General features: G+C 32.6%; 1 pseudogene; it reads right to left on the bottom strand.

Annotated features, from left to right (window-relative positions):
• Positions 1-1,541: 1,541 nt before the first annotated feature.
• LOC136070943 (putative wall-associated receptor kinase-like 16) overlaps positions 1,542-22,151 on the bottom strand; it is a 28,429-nt pseudogene continuing 7,819 nt past the window's right edge.

The following is a 22,151-nucleotide window of genomic DNA, read 5'->3' as shown; positions in this document are numbered from 1 at the left end:
AGATTTGAGATTTTTTTTGAGAAAAAAAAGAGATTGATACTTATTTATATATGTACGATAAATATATTAATTACATAAGCAACAAAATAAACTCTATTTTATTATAAAGTGTTGAATTTAGAATTGTCACTTTGGTCTAAATTACAAGAAAACTCATCATAATGTATTGAACAAATCTGGTCTACCTTTTTATTTTTATTTTTTTTCATAGTATATAGATATTTTCCTTAATGCTACTCTAAAATGTTATATATATATATATATATATGGAGCGGCCTAAGAGCCTTTAATCCAAAGAACGCATCATCTTCTGCTTAATTTTAAAAAGAAGAGGCTTTCTTAAAACGAGCGGTATAGAGTAAATATGATACCACTTCAGTTATTTCTATAGCTATGCTAAGACAAAATTTTCACGATGTAGTGGATACTTGCTTTCGTTATGTTTGTACTCAAAGAAGCCCATTAGGTATAAAGTCATAGACTTCTAAAAGAACTGATATCTCCAAATAACCCAATAATTTAACCACATTCTTATGATTAATTGTGGAAAGGAAAACTACCTCATTGATGAATTGCTCATAATTACTTTAATTCACCATTTTGGATTTCACGATCCTATTATTTAATAAAAATCCTTTATAAACAATACCAAAACCTCCCCGACCAATGATTAAAGTTTTATAATAATTTATTATTATTATTATTAAAAAAAATTATTATTATTATTAATAATTTATTCAGCAAAAAAAAAAAAATTATAATTACTTATTGGTTGCCTTCTTGATCCCTTTTGTGGTGAAGATTTTGGCAGTGATGTCAAGGGTGACCAAGTCCTTCCACTTCCTCTGCTCAAAGGGAATCGCCCAAACTCGCCTAAGGAAGTTCTCCTACTTGTCAGTTATTTACAAACAGACTTGAGCTAAAAAGCAAAAAGCAGAAAGTTAGATATATAACTAAAGTTGACGAGGTAATAAGGAATAAATACCGATGACTCACTAGACTCCTTGATAATACCCCAAGTATTGTCAAACCCGTCGGGTATGTTGTCCCACTTCTCAGGTCTGCACAACCAGTCTATCCCTTAAAGAAAAAAAGTTACCTATTCTTCCAATTCTTATTAGAGTCAGGCATGTCAGACACCAACCTAAGCGACGACTTCCTAGCTAGAAAGTGGTAGATACCCTTTGACGAGGAAATCTGTTGGGGTTTACAACAATAAAAAAAACTCGTCGAGGGTAACCCGACAATTCCCTCAACTCAAATGACCCATATCTCCTCAGCATCAATAAAGATTCTCCAAGCGTTGGGGGAAAGTTGGCTAACGGACAAGCCTAAATAATTGGCTTGCTGACGGTGCAGTTTCATTAGCGGCAATCTCGGCCTCACGATAAACATGACATCATACATGCCAATGTCTGCTGTCTTTCCTGAGTAGCACCTCTCAAACTTCCTTAGCAAACAAAGGGGAATGTGCTCAGGGATTTGGTGACGATCGCGAAGGGTTTTAAAAACCTTCTGGGACATAGTTGGGTAAAAGTTGTTCACCATCCATATCTAGGGAGAATAAAGGGCCTATGGCCATTATTGTCTACTTGGCCTACAACCCCGTCACCCTCCACGTGCCTTTTCTCATCACCTCCCTCTCTTTCCTTTTCTTCTTCTTCCTCTTCCTCCTCCCCCTTGTCACCCTCTTCTTCTTCTCCTTCTCCCTCATCCTCTTCATACTCCACCTTTTCCTCCTCGGCAGGGGAGTAAGCAGACGGTTCCCTTTCTAGGGACCAGGATAAATCTTCCACAGGCTCACACCTTGACGGATAGACCTCGTCGTTACCCGCACCCTCATGGACTGATGATGATTGTTCACCCGTCGCTTCTCTATTACCTAACATCTATTCACCTACATGCGACAGAGGTACTCTAAGAACCTATTCAATGGGTCTCTAAATAAATGATGACTATATAGAAAAATAAGAAAATAAAGTAAGGAGAAGAGACATACGAAGATGGTAGACAATGGCTCAAAGTGACGGACGGCTCGGAAATGACAGAATGACATGGCGACGGAGTAGCTCTGATCCTGAACTCTCAAGAAGTAAGAATAAAGTAAAGAAAATAAACTGTGGGGGAAGGAATATTTATAGAAAGAATGGGCGTGGTATACGAAGCGACGCTTCTGATTAGAAATGAGGCCAACCAATGAGTACCACAGGTCACCTAGCATTTAAACCAAGGGCTACCTAAGCCATTTAATGACACACTTCAATAAAACATTCAATTAACGATCATAAATACCCTTATTACTTTGAGGCCCATTAGCTACAGCCGATAGAATCACAGAGTAAGGGCGAGCTGATAGGGGTATTTTTGTTTTTGACAAGGAAATTAAGACCTATAAACAAATGTCTGTGGAAGCTAAAAACACCTATAGGATCGTTAGCCTCATAGAAACTGATGGAGGCCTCAGAACGACGACAATGCGAACAACGTACCCCTAAAAATTGACCGGCGCATCTCCCAAAACCGACGTAGGATCATTGAGCGACAGAAGACCTTAAATTGACAAAGAGGGAAGCCGACGGATCCCACGTGGCCTCACTTGATCCCCACACATACTCATATATGGGAATATCTTACACATCACACACAAAGACTTTACTATGCTCCCATATCTTCCTCATATGGAAAGACATCCTAAAATCTCAAAAATCTTAATACAGATCTTCCCTACAAGGAAAAATCCCTACTTCCGAAGGATCTTGGTTCACTACTCACCACCATATAAGCATCAGACCTCCTTTTTCCTCAAGTACGCAGAAAATCCCTAACTCTCTCAATATAGAGTTCTTAGATATTTCTCATTCACTAACTTGATCTTCGAAGGGTCTTTGGCCAGTACCACGCCGGTGCCTTTTGTTTGGTCCTTATGTTCTTGTTCTGCAGGTGCCCATTAGCGTGATTTGGAGCCAACAACTCACTAATGATTTTCATGCATCATCAGTATGTTTTGTCTTCCATATGCATCATTTCTCAAACAAAATAGTGATCCTACAACTACAAGATATCCATATGTTATGAGAGTGTATATATATATATATATATACCGGATGCATAATATAATTACTACTACAGTAAATCTCCAATTGAGAAACTCTAGATGCCTTTGTATGCAGTGGTAGAGCTAGATACATTTTGTTGGCGGCCATGTTAAATATGATAAAGTTCTAAGAAAGAAAATCTTCATGATTAAAAAAATATTTTTTCTTAAATCAATCTTAAGTCAACAAAGTTTTAACTTGCATTCTATCTTGATACTAAAATTATCTATAATTAATCTTGTATTTATTAATGGATTATTTTTAAAAAGTTTTAATACTAAAATTTTATTAGAGATATAAAAAACTGTAAAAAAAAGTTAATTACTTTTTTTTCTATAAAAAGTTTTTAAAAATACTTTCTAAACTAATGCTGTTAGGTAACTATTAACTTTTTTCAATAATAATTTAAAACTTTTGTCAAGGTCAAGCTTCACTTAATTTTTCTTCTTTTTTCTTTTTTGGGTATTAAGTCAAGGTCTACTTTATGGTCTACCTATTACCATGTTAGATCAGTTAGATGTGAAGGGTAAACACAAAACCAATCATAAGTATGCACATCAAGACTCGCGTATATTTAACGGGTCTTCCCTTTACGTATGCCTTTAAAAAGTCCAGCATCTTTATGAAGCTCGTACTAACATATTACTCTTAAAACCCATAAATATGTACTCTTCTGGAAAATAGTGAGGCTGTTAGTTGGTGTGATTATATTATCAGTAATAATGACAAATGCAGCAAAAACTTTTCCATTATCCATAATATTTATTAAAACACTTACAAAAATAGTAATAATTGTGTTTTAAATCAGGTTTATAATATACTATATAACTAAAGTACAACTACAAAAGGGCTAACATTTATAGTTGTAGATAAAGATTATAAACATCAGACACTAGACACACACAACTGAAAGAAATTGCTAGAGATTTTTCCATTAATAGTGATATCTCGCCGGTGGCGGATCTAGGAATATTTTAGGGTAGTTACTAAAAAACTTAAATCATACAAAATCTAATACAGAGACTGTTTAAATATACTAACGTAATTAAAAAAAAACACGCAAATATATGAAATATTACAATTTTTTATTACTAGCAACTAGCAAAGAGAAAGAAAAAAAAAAAAAAAAACTAATAAGAGATAAAGTATAAATTTAAAATTTAAAATGCTAATATGAAAATAATAAAGTGACTATAACAATTTTATAACAAATCTTATGCCACAAGTTGTTATTGATAGGCACAATATGTCAATATTAAACTCAAATTAAAATTAGTAACTTCTTACCCAATCAGGTTTATCATGAAAATATTGTTAATATAACATTACTCTTATTTTTTGTCGAATCCAAATTTTTGTGATTCTCAGGTCAAAGTGTTTAACATTTTTATTAAGGTAGTCAAAATATGTTAATTTAGTATATAATTTTTTTTTGTAAGTATATATATACATTTTTTTCAAATCAGGGTGGTCACAGAATAGATTATTTTAAACTAATTATTTATATAATGTTTTTTCCTAAGTATAAATAAAATAAAAATAAAAATAATTTGGCAAGTGAGGGTGGTCTAGGACCACCCTCACATACAAGTGGAGCTGCCACTGCACCTCGCCCGGCCAAACTCAACCAATGACTGGAAATGTCGTTGTTACAGCATTTCAATCCAAGTCGAGATTGACATCATGATGTATAACGGAATTGACTGTTACGAGTCAGTCAAATAAGCCTCTGGAAAGCAAGAAACCAAAACTCTTGGTTCCCAGCTCGTGGGTGTTGGCTGTGAGTCTGTGACACTTACCCTGCACCCAACAACTTATGCATACCTAAATGGTAATCTGAACTATGAACCCTTTCTCCATCAGCTTCCCGTCCAGATGTAATAACATACGAAATGTAGTCAATGGGACTTGCTCTGGGATTGGGTGTTGCCAAATGGATATTCCTCAAGATTTGACAGATTGATTTTAAAGCATATAGCTTTAACGATAACCACACAAAAGTCTGGGATTTCAATCCTTGCAGTTTTGCCTTTATAATCTGAGAAGACAAGTTCAATTTCTCCTCAGATAATCTTATCAGTCTACGAAACAATGAAACCCTTCACATGGTTCTTGATTGGGCAACTGGTAACGAGATTATGAAAGTTGCCCAAAACAAAGCGAATTACGTATGTGGAGGAAATAGCCCATGAGCAATTGACCTCAATCCCAACAACGTGTCTAACAATCTAAGCACTAATAATTGATAAAACATTTTACAAAATCACAGTAACTCCCTCCTCCCTCATCGGGTGGTTGGAAGGCACCAATTTTAATGGTTTATATTTGAAAAATTTTATATCCGCACCAAAAACTTAAAAATGTCTTGACTGAAAACATTTTATAGTGAAACTGAAAGTTCAAAATGGGTATGAAACACCCTTGAACGTTTAGACCCCCAAATACAAAAATACCAATTCAAGCTTTATATCAAACAATTAATGTGCGGAATATGATAACAAGCTTATAACAGAATTGATAAACAATCTAAGCCAAATATAAACACATCCACAGTAATAAATATAAGGTAAAGATAAAGGAAAGAAAGATGCAAACACACGGACAACACACGATGTGTTATCGAAGAGGAAACCGAAGTCCTTGGCGTAAAACCTCTCCGCCACCCTCCAAGCGGTGATAAAATCCACTAAAGAATATAGTTGGGATACATGAACAGCAGAAGACCCTCCAAGCCTAATCTACCCAAGTACCTAAGCCCTCCAAGCTTCTTGCTCCAACGAGGTTACGCCGAACCTATTTCTTCTTTAACTTCCCGGATTCCGCTACTTGACCATAGCATCAACCAATGTATATTGGTTCCTTCCCAAACTGCTTCCCTAAGCACCAAATGGACCTTCTCACAGATGTGGGTGTGGTGAGATAAGAATTTGGTAAAAGACCTCTCAAGGGTATGACAATGGAGAGGAAGAGAGTAGAGGAATTTGTAGAGTCTCTTAGATGAAGATTGGGGATGAGGCAATCTTATTTTTCTCTAGGGTTTTCTCCCATAAATTCTCTCTGGAAGCTCTCTCAATATGATGGGTATAAGGGTGTATATATAGTAGGGTGAGAAGGGAATGTAAAACGTCAGTTTTTGCCAAATAGGGCAAATTGGCGACTTGATCTCGTGGCTTGTCCAAGTCGCGAGTTCAAGTCGCGACGTAACGGCCTGGCCAGCTTGAGACTTTTGTCCTGTAGCATGACAGCTGGTGCGATCCTTCAGCTTCCCAGTGTGCCTGTCACGTGCCAGCTTTTGGCGGCTTACCAATCGCGATCCACCCGCGAGCCCTAGCCGCGAACTTCTGTTTTTCTTGCACACTCTTGAGCTTTTCTTCACATCTTCTCACACACTACCCTTACAATTTTCCACCTAAATACAGGGTTACTAAGTGCTAAATTACATGTAAATTGGTCACGGAATAAAGCCAATTAGATGGTTGATTAAATTCAACCTTACAGAAACAAATGGGTTCTTCATTTCCTTGGCTTCTCATTGCTTTTAATTACAGAGCATTTATAAAGTTACTTAAATTGGTATTTAAATATTATTATTATTATTTTTACAATTGCACAAATTAATAAATACGATGTTAAATAGCTCAATATAACTATACAGGCAATCAATATTGTGCTAATGAACCAGAACATTATCATTATTTCTGCGTTGAGGGATACCATCTGGACCGCAACGCATGTGTCCCCACTCATAAATAATCACTAGCAGTTAACGTCTCAATTTGTATGTATATATTTATTGTTTTTACCCTCAGATCCTTTCTGTCGTATCATCAAGCTGAGTCAAATATGATTTTTTTTTTTTTTATTATCTGAAATAGAATTCTACTTTGGCTTAATTTAAATGTATATATGTGAAATTCTTTCTTGGAAACTTGAACTCTAGCCCTTGTCTCCTCCCTCCATATCTCATAAGCACTTATACTTATGAAATAATCATCACTCCCATGCGGTGATGATATCAAACATAATTAATGTTTGAAAAAAATTGTGCCCCTACCATCTTTCATAAAAACTTTTTTTATCTGAAATTGAGTTTTAATTAATGTTGGGTCATATATAAAATGATTTTCTACTCTTGATCTCACAAGAATAGGAGATTTTTCTCTTCTTTATTTTTACTTTTTTGGGTTTTGAAAAAAATGGTCATGGTCGGTATGGAAAAAAGAAAGGAAATTTTTGAAAATGTTAAAACTTTTTCTTTAGTCTCCATTTTCAAAGTTCTAGAAAATTTAGACTCAATCAATTCCTTTGAACTTGTAAAAACGTTCTCTTTAGTCTCCATTTTCCAAGTTTTGAAAATTTAGACTTTATCAATTCAAAATCATAAAAATTCCATTGAAAAATTCTAGTGAAATAAAATAAGGGAAATGCTAACAAGTGCCCTTAGGGTACTGGTTAATAATCAATTTAAAGAAAGTTTTTATGTAAAATGAAAAAAAAAAAATTATATTTTGACAGCTTTTTTCATTTCCCATAAAAGTGGTATCAAAATTTTTCTAAAATAAATTATTAACGAGTACCCTAAGGACACTCGTTAGCATAACTCATAAAATAATTATAGAACTTGATTGTCCTTGTGGAAGAGAATTCTGAATTCAACTATTCGCTATAAAAATAGTATGAAAACAAATAGTCAGTTATTACAATTCTATTTCTTTCAATTGTAGGTGTTAGCGCAGATTTAATAATCATGCTTGTCTGCAGCTCTTGGATGTACTTGATAATCAAGCAAAGAAAGCTAATCAAACTTAAAGAAATGTTCTTTTAAGCAAAATGATAGTTTAATGTTACAACAACACAATTCTCTAGATAGAAAAATTCAACTGAAACTGCCAAAATCTTCACCACAAAANTTTGTTTCATTTTGTTTTTTTTTTTTTATTTACTTAATAAAAAAAAATTAAATTATACTTTGACTTTGACAATGTCTAAATAAAATTATACTTAATGTAATTCACAAAAGCACTTATCAAACTCAAAAAAAAAAAAAAAGTATAATTCACTCAATTGCCTAAAAGGTTAATTGCACGAAGGAATCTGTACTTGCACACCCAAATTATTAAAACTTATAATCAACACTCCAATCTTAACAAAGATTACATCACATCTGACAAGAAAAAAGATTACAGATTGCACCTAACTTAACTTTTGAAACAAATGTTTACTTGCAAGTCGTAATTTATTCGTTGTAATAACATTTACAAGTAACCCAAGTTAAAGCCTAACAACCTGCCCCAATGTTTGTGACCCCTCTAAGTACCGAGGGCTTGGCTTAATAATTCTCTAATTGAGTGTTGCCTTATGATTGAATTATTAATCATTGCCAACCTCCTTTTACTGTTCATTTTTCTCTAGCTTTTTGATAAGCTTTTAATTTTACATTATGGTTGTATTTGGCATTAACATAAAAAGGCAGTTTTTTTTTTTACTATTTAGCTTGTTTTTGCTGTTATTCATCTTATATTTGTACTTTTTGGTACTATTCATGAGTTTCAATATGCTATTCAACTACATTGTAGTTTTATCTACAGTATTTTTAGCAAAATATTTTTAATTTCAGCTAATTAAGCTTTTCCCAAACAGGTCATATGTACAACTTTTTAAAACTACATTTTTTAAACTTTTAAGTTTTAACACACTTTTGATTAAAAAATAAATAAAAATAAAACCTCAAAAAAGTTAATTAAATTAATACCAAACACACACTTAGTATATTGCTTAGCTGTGAAAAAATTCATAATGAATGTTTATGAGTAATGTTAGGATCTGACATCCTAAAATTAATCTTAGAAAAATGTTTTTATGAATATGAATTATGATAATGGCTCTAATTTTCAACCAACCCAACTTGATATACTATATTTCACAATACTCTATATGTGAGCAGAAAATCAAGGGTGCAACACAGATATACAATGAATATACTCACCAACTGCAAGGTGAATTGCGAGTGATGATTGATCGGAGATGGATGCCACGCTCTCTTGATGGTATCCTTTCATGCACAAACAATAATAACTTAAAAAAAAAAAAAAAAAAAAGAGTCAAAGGTTATTCACTTTACGGTCTAACTTTGAGGTGAAGGATCCAGTCCATAAGAATGCACATCATGACTCGCATATTTAATCAGCATTCTCTTTACGCGGTGTGGAATTCTGTGACACAAATTGTGAGTGATTAATATTTAGTTATCACTTGGGCTAAGAACCTCTCAAGTAAATGTAAATGGAGAGGTGGGAGTAGATGGAAACTTTAGAGAAATGATGTAGAGGATTGTGAGAAAAACAATCTCTAACTCTCATGTGTTTGGCTAAGGTTTCTCTCTCAAAAGCTTCTTCTGAAAATACTCCTTCTTCTTCTTACATTTCGTGGGTAATCTGTGTTTATATAATGTTGGAAAAGAATGGGAAAAGTCACAATTCAAAAAGCAAGAGGCAGTGAGTTTCATGGGTCACTCGCTTGGCATGAGTTGCGAATTAGTCGCAAAATCTATCATGTCAAGAACTTTTAAAATTCCAACATGTGCTTTTCATGTGGCTTGTTTTGCAGCTTAGTAGTCACGAGTCAATCACGAGCAAGTCACGAAAACTACTTCTTCACAGATTCTTCACCAAACTCTCACATATAGCCTTTGCATAAAATCCCACAAAAATATAGGGAAATGATTGAACAAAATTACAATTAAATTTGACACAGAATTAAAGCCAACATATACATAGTTGTAAAATTGTTAGGTTCTAAAGACTTAGGAACTAATGTATTTAGAACTCTAATGTGTAATATTGGCAAATCATGATCAAAACAGTTGTTAGTCTTGTTTAAACTTACTCAAAGTATGTGCATTGAAGTTTAAACTCAATCGATCGAATATCGGGCAAAATGTTTTTTTTGCAGAATTTCAACTCAGCCCTAACTCATTTAAAACATTTAGAGTTTTATGTTTTGCCCTAGGTATATAAGGCAAACCCTAGCCACGTTTTAGTGTTGCTCATATTGTTGTTTGTGTGAATCTCTTGTGTGATTTGAGAAGAGCTTTCCTTCACAAAAGCTTAGAATTATCAAGAAGGAGATTTCTTCAAGAACTTGATGATCATTCAGTTGCTGCTATGAGAACTTAAAGATACAAAAGCGGGTATGCTTGTATTTGCAGGAAAATCCAAGAAAGAAGGAGTCCGTGGTCTCGTAGCTTGCCGTGGTCGTGTCAGTAAGTTTTCTACTGGTGGGTAGCAATAGGATGTTAGTGGTCTAAGTCACTATTGTAAAACTTCGATTCTTTCTATAGTGGATTCAAGTATACCTTGAGGATAACTAGGATAAATCCTCTCTAAGTTTTTACCGGTGTGGTTTCCTAGGTCATCAATTCATTATGTTATTTATTTTTTCGCTTTTATGCATGATATGATTGTTTGATTGTGATAACCTAGATCTGGAATTTGGACTAAGTAATAACTTGGCTTGTTAATTAGGTTAATCCAGTTGTGTTTTAAGGGGTCTAAAAACAAACATAAATCACAACTTTACATTTTTTAATCTTGTTTCTGAAATAAATTGTTCACATGTCCATACATTCTACACATGCATACATGCTCACATGTCATCCAAGGATAGATTATACATGTCATGCATTCATATGTCATTTTATGATAGATTGTTATATACTTGTCATGCATTCTCATGTTATCTTAGGATAAATTCATGTCATCCTATGATAAAGTATACATGCCATTCATTATTTACATGTCTCCCAAGGGTAGATTGTGTATGCCATGCATCCACAAGTTACTTTTGGGTAGATTATATATGTCATTCATTCAAATGTCATCTTAGGATAGACTTGTTTCCTTTTATTGGACATGCATAATATATATTTTCATATAACACCAAATGCCAAATATTGAAATTTGTTTTTTAAATGATGATGTTTAAAATTAAAGTTGAAACGAGGTTCTAATATTTTGGATAGGTATTGTGGGGTGCCTAACACCTTCCCCATATGTAACCGAACTTACGAATTTTTTATTTCTACTTTGGGACATTCTTCTATTTTCTATTTTAACTGAAAATCCCTTAGGAGTTTCTTAGTTAAATTAGGAAATAAAATCAATTAGATAAGGTAATTAATTACACCAAAGAGTCTCAATGATTGGTGGAGACTTTTTGAAAGTGAATATAGGTTGAAATATTGCCTCACACACACATCACCCCAGAATTGTGCAGATTGTCACACACTTTTTGCATATTTGCACCAAACATGCTTTGCCGAGTGAAAAACTGTCAACGGTTGGGGGATAATGTCGAACACGCGTCGAAATCTATGTAAGACAGGTTTAACCATTAAGACTCATTAATTGGACTACCTCAATGGGTCTTTACTCATTTAACCCATATTTTTAATTGGGTTGAGTCAAGACTTACACAAATTAAGCGGTCCATGGATGTGTTAATGGATATGAGGAAAAATTGCCATCCCTAAATGGAAGTTATGATTGTTTGTGCATGAAAGTATACCATCAAGAGAGTGCGGCATGTGTCTCTGGTTGGTGAGTATATTCATTGTATATTTTTATTGCACCCCTGATTTTCTACTCACATATAGAGTATTCTGAAACATAGTATATCAAGTTGGGTTGGTTGAAAATTAGAGGTAGTACCATAATTCATATTCATAAAAACATTTTCCTGAGATTGATTTTTGGATGTTGGAAACCAACATTACTCATAAACTTTCATTATGACTTTTTTCACAGCTAAGCTATATACGAAGTGTGTTTTTTGTATTAATTTATTTAACTTTTTTTTTTTAATATCAAATGTGTGTTAAAGCATATTTATAGTTCAAAAAATGTAGTTTTAAAAAGTTGTACATATGAAGTCTGTTTGGGAAAAGCTTAATTAGCTGAAATTGAAAATTTTTTGTTGAAAATACTGTAGATAAAACTAAAAAAGTGTTGAATAGTACAGTGAGACTAATGAATAGTACCAAAAAGTACAATTAGATCTATGAATAGTAGCAAAAGTTATCAAAATAGTAGCCAATATAAGATGAATAGTTACAAAAACAAGCTAAATAGTAAAAAAAGCTGTCTTTTCATGCTAATTCCAAATGCAATCATAATGTAAAATTTAAAAGCTTATCAAATAAGCTAGAGAAAAATGAACAATAAAAGGAGGTTGGCAATGATTAATAATTCCATCATAAGGCAATACTCAATTAGAGAATAATTAAGCCAAGCCCCTGGTACTTAGAGGGGTCACAAACATTGGGGAACGTTGTTAGGCTTCAACTTAGGTTACTTGTAGATGTTATTATAACGAATAAATTATGACTTGCAAGTAAACATTTGTTTGAAAAGTCAAGTTAGGTGCAATCTGTAATCTTTTTTCTTGTTAGATGTGATGTAATCTTTGTTAAGATTGGAGTGCTGATTATAAGTTTTGATAATTTGGGTGTGCAAGTACAGATTCCTTCGTGCAATTAACCTTTTAGGCAATTGAGTGAACTATACTCAAAAAAAAAAAAAAAAATGAGTTTGATAAGTGCTTTTGTCAATTACATTAAGTATAATTTTAATTTAGACCTTGTCAAAATCAAAGTCTACTTTAATTTTTTTTATTAAGTAAATTAAAAAAAAAAAAAAATAGTCAAAGGTTATTCACTTTACGGTCTAACTTTGAGGTGAAGGATCCAGTCCATAAGAATGCACATCATGACTCGCGTATTTAATTAGTATTCTCTTTACACGGTGTGGAATTCTATGACACAAATTGTGAGTGATTAATATTTAGTTATCACTTGGGCTAAGAACCTCTCAAGTATATGTAAATGGAAAGGTGGGAGTAGATGGAAACTTTAGAGAAATGATGTAGAGGATTGTGAGAAAAACAATCTCTAACTCTCATGTGTTTGGCTAAGGTTTCTCTCTCAAAAGTTTCTTCTGAAAATACTCCTTCTTCTTACATTTTGTGGGTAATGAGTGTTTATATAGTGTTGGAAAAGAATGGGAAAAGTCACACTTCAAAAACCAAGAGGCAATGAGTTTCATGGGTCACTCGCTTGGCATGAGTTGCGAAGCAGTCGTGAAATCTATCATGTCAAGAACTTTTCAAATTCCAACATGTGCTTCTCATGTGGCTTATTACACAACGCAGTAGTCACGAGTCAATCATGAGCAAGTTGCGAAAACCACTTCTTCACAGATTCTTTACCAAACTCTCACACACAGCCTTTGCATAAAATCCTACAAAAATATACGGAATTGATTGAACAAAATTACAATCAAACTTGACACGGAATTAAAGCCAACATATACATAGTTGTAAATTGTTAGGTTCTAAAGACTTAGCAACTAATGTATTTAGAACCCTAATGTGTAATGTTGGCAAACCATGATCAAAATAGTTGTTAGACTTGTTTAAACTTGCTCAAAGTATGTGCGTTGTATGTAAAGTTGAATCGAGTGGCTGCAGAAGTATCAGTGACTTTCAGCCTGGCTCGATCAATCGAAATTTAAAGTCGATCGATTGAATATCGGGCATAATTTTTTTCCTGTAGAATTCCAAGTCAGCCTTATCCCATTTAAAACGTTTAGGGTTTTATGTTTTGCCCTAGGTATATAAGGCAAACCCTAGCCACGTTTTACTGTTACTCGTACTACTGTTTGTGTGAATCTCTTGTGAGATCTGAGAGGAGCTTTCCTTCATATAAGTTTAGGATTATCAAGAAGGAGATTTCTTCAAGAACTTGATGATCATTCAGTTGCTGCCATGAGAACTTAAAGATACAAAAACCGGTGTGCTTGTATTTGCTAGAGAATCCAAGAAAGAAGGAGTTCGTGGTCTCGGAGCTTGCACGTGGTCGTGTCAGTAAGTTTTCTATTGGTGGGTAGTAATAGGATGTTAGTGGTCTAAGTCGCAAATGTAAAACTTCGATTCTTTCTATAGTGGATTCAAGTTTACCTTGAGGATAACTAGGTTAAATCCTCCCCAGGTTTTTACCGGTGTGGTTTCCTAGGTCATCATATCATTATGTTATTTATTTTTCCGCTACTATACATGATATAATTGTTTGATTGTGATAACCTAGATTTGGAATTTGGACTAAGTAATAACTTGGCTTGTTAACTAAGGTAATTCAGTTGTGTTTTAAGGGGTTTAAAAACAAACATAAAGCACAACTTCACACTTTTTAATCTTGTTTCTGAAATAAATTGTTCACATGTCCATGCATTTTGCACATGAATACATGCTCACATGTCATCCAAGGGTAGATTATACATGTCATGCATTCATATGTCATTTTATGATAGATTGTTATATACTTGTCATGCATTCACATGTTATCTTAGGATAAATTCATGTCATGCTATGAGAAAGTGTACATGTCCTTCATTATTTACATGTCTCCCAAGGGTAGATTATGTATGCCATGCATTCACAAGTCAGTTTTGGGTAGATTATATATGTCATTCATTCAAATGTCATCTTAGGATAGACTTGTTTCCTTTTATTGGACATGCATAATATATATTTTCATATAACACCAAATGCCAAATATTGAAATTTGTTTTTTAAATGATGGTTTTTAAAATTAAAGCTGAAACGAGGTTCTAATCTTTTGGATAGGCATTGTGGGGCACCTAACACCTTCCCCATATGTAACCGAACTTCCAAATTTTTGATTTCTACTTTTGGACGTTCTTCTATTTTCTATTTTAACTTAAAATCCCCTAGGAGATTCTTAGTTAAATTAGGAAATAAAATCAATTAGATAAGGTAATCAATTACACCAAAGAATCTCAATGATTGGTGGAGACTTCTTGAAAGTGAATATGGGTTAAAATATTGCCTCACACACGTATCACCCTGGTATTGTACAGATTGTCACACACTTTTTGCATATTTGCACCAAACACACTTTGCCAAGTGAAAAACCCTCAACAGTTAGGGGATAATGTCAAACACAGGTCAAAATCTATGTAAGACAGGTTTAACCATTAAGACTCATTGATTGGACTACCTCAATGGGTCTTTACTCGTTTAACCCAAATGTTTAATTGGGTTAAGTCAAGACTTACCCAAATTAAGCGGTCCATGGATGTGTTAATGGATATGAGGAAAAATTGCCATCCCTAACTGGAAGTTATGATTGTTTGTGCATGAAGGGATACCATCAAGAGAGCGCAGCATGCGTCTCCGATCAATCATCACTAGCAATTCACCTTGTGGTTGGTGAGTATATTTATTGTATATATGTATTGCACCCCTGATTTTTTGCTCACATATAAAATATTTTGAAATATAGTATATCAAGTTGGGTTGGTTGAAAATTAGAGCCATTACCATAATTCATATTCATAAAAACATTTTTCTAAGATTGATTTTTGGATGTCGGATCCTAACATTACTTATAAACATTCATTATGATTTTTTTTCATAGCTAAGCGATATACTAAGTTAGTGGGACAAAATTGCTAAAAGACCCTTTTTGGGCAAACTAAGCAGCGTTTTGTTCTATTTTTCAAACTAATTAGGGAAATGCCCCTCTTTTGGAACTCGATTTTCTCAAAATCGAGTTATAAAAAAAAAAAAAAAAAAAAATTTGGGAGCCCTATAGTGGCGTTTTTAAGGACTTATAGTAACGTTTTCAGGACCTATAGTGACGTTTGGTAACTCGACTTTTATGAAATCGAGTTATAGGCAATTTTTTTAATTTTTTTTTTACCTATAACTCGATTTCATATAAATTGAGTTAGAAAACGCCACTATAGGTCCTAAAAACGTCACTATAGGCTCCTTAAAAACGTTGCTATAGGGCCTAACTCGATTTTGAGAAAATTGATTTTCAAAAGAGGGGCATTTCCCTAATTAGTTTGAAACTGCTTAGTTTGCCCAAAAAGGGCATTTAGAAATTTTGTCCTAAGTTTGTGTATGGTATTAATTTATTTAACTTTTTTGGGGTTTTTTTTTTTTTTTTAATTTTTTAAATTTTTTATCAAAAGTGTGTTAAAGTATATTTATAGTTTAAAAAATGTTGTTATAAAAAGGTGTACCTATGAAGTCTATTTGGGAAAAGCTTAATTAGTTGAAATTAAAAACTTTATTACTGATAATACTATAGATATAACTAAAAAGTAGTTGAATAGTACGGTGAGACCCATGAATAGTACCAAAATATGCAAATATAAGATGAATAAAAGCAAAAACAAGCTAAATAGTAAAAAAAAAAAAGCTATCTTTTTATGCTAATGCCAAATGCAACCATAATGTAAAATTTAAAAGCTTATCAAATAAGTTAGAGAAAAATGAACAATAAAAGGAGGATGGCAATGATTTATAATTCAATCATAAGGCAATACTCAATTAGAGAATTATTAAGCCAAGCCCTCGGTACTTAGAGAGGTCACAAACATTGGGGCAGGTTGTTAGGCTTTAACTTGGGTTACTTGTAGATGTTATTATAACGAAAAAATTATGACTTGCAAGTAACCATTTGTTTGGAAAGTGGTTAGGTGCAATTTGTAATCTTTTTTCTTGTTAAATGTGATGTAATCTTTGTTAAGATTGGAGTGCTGATTATAAGTTTTAATAACTTGGGTGTGCAAGTACAGATTCCATCGTGCAATTAACCATATAGGCAACTGAGTGAATTATACCTTTTTTTTTTTTTTTTTTTTTTTTTTTTTTTTTTTTTTTTTTTTNCTAACTCTCATGTGTTTGGCTAAGGTTTCTCTCTCAAAAGTTTCTTCAGAAAATACTCCTCATTCTTCTTACATTTTGTGGGTAATGAAGGTTTATATAGTGTTGGAAAAGAATGGGAAAGTCTCACCTCAAAAAGCAACAGGCAGTGAGTTTCACGGGTCACTCATGACTTGGCATGATTCACGAATCAGTCGCGAAATCTAACCTGTCAAGGACCTTTCAAATTCTTGCATGTGCTTCTCACATGGCTTGTTTCGCAACACAGTAGTCGCGAGTCAATCACAAGCAAGTTGCAAAACCCACTTCTTCACAGATTCTTCACCAAACTCTCACACACAGCCCTTACATAAAATCCCACAAAATATAGGGAAATGATTGAACAAAATTACAATCAACTTTGACACGAATTTAAAGCCAACATATACATAGTTGTAAATCACAAATTTACACTTTTTAATCTTGTTTCTAAAATAAATTGTTCACATGTCCATGCATTCTGCACATGCAAACATGCTCATATGTCATCCTAGGGTAGATTATACATATCATGCATTCATATGTCATTTTATGATAGATTCCTATATACATGTCATGCATTCACATGTTATCTTAGGATAAATACATGTCATTCTATGATAAAGTATACATGTCATTCATTATTTATGTGTCTCCCAAGGGTAGATTACGTATACCATGCATCCACAAGTCACTTTTGGGTAGATTATATATGTCATTCATTCAAATGTCATCTTAGGATAGACTTGTTTCCTTTTATTGCAGATGCATAATATCTATTTTCATTCAACACCAAATGCCAAATATTGAAATTTGTTTTTTAAATGATGGTGTTTAAAATTAAAGTTGAAACAAGGTTCTAATATTTTGGATAGGCATTGTGGGGTGCCTAATACCTTCCCCATATGTAACCAAACTTCCAAATTTTTGATTTCTACTCTGGGAGGTTCTTCTATTTTCTATTTTAACTTAAAATCCCTTAGGAGTTTCTTAGTTAAATTAGGAAATAAAATCAATTCGATAAGGTAATCAATTACACCAAAGAATCTCAATGATTGGTGGAGACTTCTTAAAAGTGAATATAGTTAAAATATTCTCTCACACACATATCACCCTAGTATTGTATAGATTGTCACACACTTTTTGCATATTTGCACCAAACACGCTTTGCCGAGTGAAAAACCCTCAACGGTTGGGGGATAATGTCGAACACGGGTTGAAATCTATGTACGATAGGTTTAACCATTAAGACTCATTAATTGGACTACCTAAATGGGTCTTTACTCATTTAACCCAAATGTTTAATTGGGTTGAGTCAAGACTTACCCAATTTAAGCGGGCCATGGATGGGTTAATGGATATGAGGAAAAATTGCCATCCCTAACTAGAAGTTATGATTGTTTGTGCATGAAAGGATACCATCAAGAGAGCGCAACATGTGTCTCCAATCAATCATCACTAGCAATTCACCTTGCGGTTGGTGAGTATATTCATTGTATATTTGTATTGCACCCCTAATTTTCTACTCACATATAGAGTATTCTGAAATATAGTATATCAAGTTTGGTTGATTGAAAATTAGAGCCATTACCATAATTCATATTCATAAAATCATTTTTCTAAGATTGATTTTTGGATGTCAGATCCTAGCATTACTCATAAATATTCATTATGATTTCTTTTTTTCATAGCTAAGCTATATACTAAGTGTGTGTTTGGTATTAATTTATTTAACTTTCTTGAGGTGGTTTTCTTTCTTTCTTTCTTTTTTTTTTTCTTTTTTTTTTTCTTTTTTTATTTTTTTATTTTTTTTATTTTTTTTTATCAAAAGTGTGTGAAGTATATTTATAGTTTAAAAAATGTAGTTTTAAAAATTTGTACATATGAAGTCTATTTGGGAAAAGCTTAATTAGCTGAAATTGAAAACATTTTGCTGAAAATACTGTAGATAAAACTAAAAAGTAGTTGAATAGTAGAGTGAGACCAATGAATAGTACCAAAAAGTATAATGAGGCCCACGAATAATAGCAAAAGTAAGCTAAATAGTAGCAAATATAAGATGAATAGTAGTAAAAACAAACTAAATAGTAACAAACGTTGCCTTTTTATGCTAATGCCAAATGCAACCATAATGTAAAATTAAAAGCTTATCAAATAAGCTAGAGAGAAATGAACAATAAAAGGAGGTTGGCAATGATTAATAATTCATTCATAAGGCAATACACAATTAGAGAATTATTAAGCCAAGCCCTAGGTACTTATAGGGGTCACAAACATTGGGGCAGTTTGTTAGGCTTTAACTTGGGTTACTTGTAGATGTTATTATAATGAATAAATTATGACTTGCAAGTAAACATTTGTTTAAAAAGTCAAGTAGGGTGCAATTTGTAATCTTTTTTCTTGTTAGGTGTGTTGTAATCTTTGTTAAAATTGGAGTGCTGATTATAAGTTTTAATTTTTAATAATTTGGGTGTGCAAGTACAGATTCCCGCTTGTAATTAATCTTATAGGCAACTGAGTGAATTATATATATATATATATATAGAATTTGATAAGTGCTTTTGTGTATTACGTAAGTATAATTTTAATTTAGACCTTGTCAAAGTCTACTTTTTTTTTTTTTTTTTTCTTTTTTTGGTATTAAGTAAAAAAAAAAAAAAGAAAAAAAAAAAAGAAAAAAGAGGCAAAGGTTATTTACTTTATGGTCTACTTTTGAGGTGAAGGATCCAGTCCATAAGAATGCACATCATGTGACTGATTAATCTTGTGAGTGATCCAGTCCATAAGAATGCACATCCAATCCATAAGTTCTTTTGTTTAAGCGGTGTGGAATTCTGTGACACAAATTGTGAGTGATTAATCTTTAGTTATCACTTGGGCCAAGAACCTCTCAAGTATATGTGCAGATGGAGAGGTGGGAGTTGATGGAAACTTTAGAGAAATGATGTAGAGGATTGTGGGTAATACAATCTCTAACTCTCTAATATTTAGCTAGGGTTTCTCTCTCAAATGTTTTGCTTTGAAAATACTCCTTCTTCTTACATTTTGTGGGTAATAAAGGTTTATATAGTATTGATAAAGAATGGGAAAAGTCACACTTCGGAAAGCAATAAGAAGTGAGTTTCATGGATCACTCACGACTTGGCCTGAGTCGTGAATCACTCGCGAAATCCAGCCTGTTAAGGATTTTTCAAATTCCAGCATGTGCTTCTCACGTGGCTTGTTTCGCGACTTAGTAGTCGCGAGTCAATCACGAGCAAGTGGCAAAAACCACTTCTTCCCAAATTCTTCACCAAACTCTCACACATAGCCCTTACATAAAATCCCACAAAAATATAGGGAAATGATTGAACAAAATTACAATCAAATTTGACATGGAATTAAAGCTAACATATACATAGTTGTAAATCACAACTTTACACTTTTTAATCTTGTTTCTGAAATAAATTGTTCACATGTCTATGCATTTGGCACATGCATACGTGCTCACATGTCATCCTAGGGTAGATCATACATGTCATGCATTTATAAAAACATTTTATAAAGATAGTTTTCACATTTTTTAGTGTTTCGTAGCGTAAAAAAAAATAGGTCAATGGAAATCTATCTTTAGTCAACAGAAAACCCTAATAAAAATAAGGCCTATTTTTTATATGTTGTTTTCCAAAAACTTTTCTTGGAAAACAATTTCGCTCTCACTTTTTCTCTCTTCACACCCTCATTGTCACTAACTTTGGTCTCTCCTCTTCCATAGATCTCTCTCTCTCTCTCCCTCTATTTGTCTCTCCTCTCTCTTTTCTCCATGTTTCTCTTCCCCTTTATAAAATAGTTCTTTGATTTGATTTTTTTTCCCCTCACTAATTGGTCAATAGCTCTGACTTGCAAAGGAGAACAGATTTGCAGAAGTAATTATTTCATTCCCCTCTACCAAAATCTCAATTCTTTGCTTTGAATTTCAAGCTTGATTTTCTTTTTTCTTTAAGAAAATTTCGGTTTGATGGATTCTAGGCAAAAGTTACTTCTTTTTTGCACATAAAAGTTTAAAGGAAAAAAAAAATAAATAAGAAGAAGAAAGAATGAATGAAGTAAAAGACGAAAATTTTAAATATAGTGCCTATATGGCTCTAAATTGCTTTTACATAGGACAATCTTTATGGTAAATTAATAATATTCCTATCTCTATATATTAAGAGCATTTAGAAAAGTTAGTTATGATTTTAAAAAAATGTCAAAAATACCCCTAATCTAATTAGATAATATTTATTCTTTAAAAAAAAAGGGGGTTAAAATTGTAATTCAACAAAATTAAAAAAAAAATACCAGAGAAACTTTTTTCCTAAAAATTAGCACTCTCTATTTAAATATAACTCACGCACATGTAATATATTTTTTCCTAAAAGTTAGTACACACTAAACCTAGCAGTTTACTCCATTTCAAATTCTAAATTTTAGTTTCTTAAAAATTCATTCCTGTGTAACCTCACTAATAATATATAAATTCAAATTAAAAAATTACATTAAACTTAAAATAAAAAAAGTGCCTCATCACATGTGTGGAGCGCATGTGATGAAGATAGTATAATGAATGATAATTGTTTAGGGGAATTTTTGTTGGCAGATACATTGTGCAGATACTATGCAGTGATAATATATTATGTAGATACATTATGTAAGTACATAATTTAGAGTAATATTGAAGACTTGTGGTTGAACATAGTAAACAATTAGTGTACCAGCAAAAAGAGTAGACAATTAAAAGTTATTGTTATTTGTACTTACTTAAGATGTATTTCCCTGTCAATTTTAATATATATATATATATAGATAAATAGTTGATATATATGTATATTATTTTCCATATATATGAGAAAGATGAGTGGTAAAGATCATGAAAATTTGACAACTAATTTTGATTGTATCTATTGTCAAAATTTTAGTATGAAAACCAAATTCATTCTAGGTTGTTTTTTTATTTTTATTTTTTATTTTTTAAATATTGATTACATTAGTTGGTTTACATAATACACATGTTTTAAATTATATAGTAAATATAAATAAATAAAAATTGCATACCAAACACTAGAAAACATTCTTAAGCTCGTTTTCAAGGTCGTTACCAAATACCGAAAAATAAGATAGTTTTCTAGACAATGCTCTTTGGAAAATGAACCATTTTACAAAAAAAAAATATATATATATATGTTAATGCTGAAACAAACAGAGTGTTATTGCTTCTTAGTGACACCGGAATGTCCCAAGTTCTAACTAGTTCAATCAGATGCTAAA

The sequence above is a fragment of the Quercus suber genome, unplaced genomic scaffold (assembly GCF_002906115.3).
Source record: "Quercus suber isolate HL8 unplaced genomic scaffold, Cork oak 2.0 scaffold_273, whole genome shotgun sequence".
In the NCBI taxonomy this organism is placed as follows: Eukaryota; Viridiplantae; Streptophyta; class Magnoliopsida; order Fagales; family Fagaceae; genus Quercus; species Quercus suber.
The sequence above is the reverse complement of the archived record's forward strand: the minus strand, read 5'-3'. Positions and strand labels throughout refer to the sequence as shown.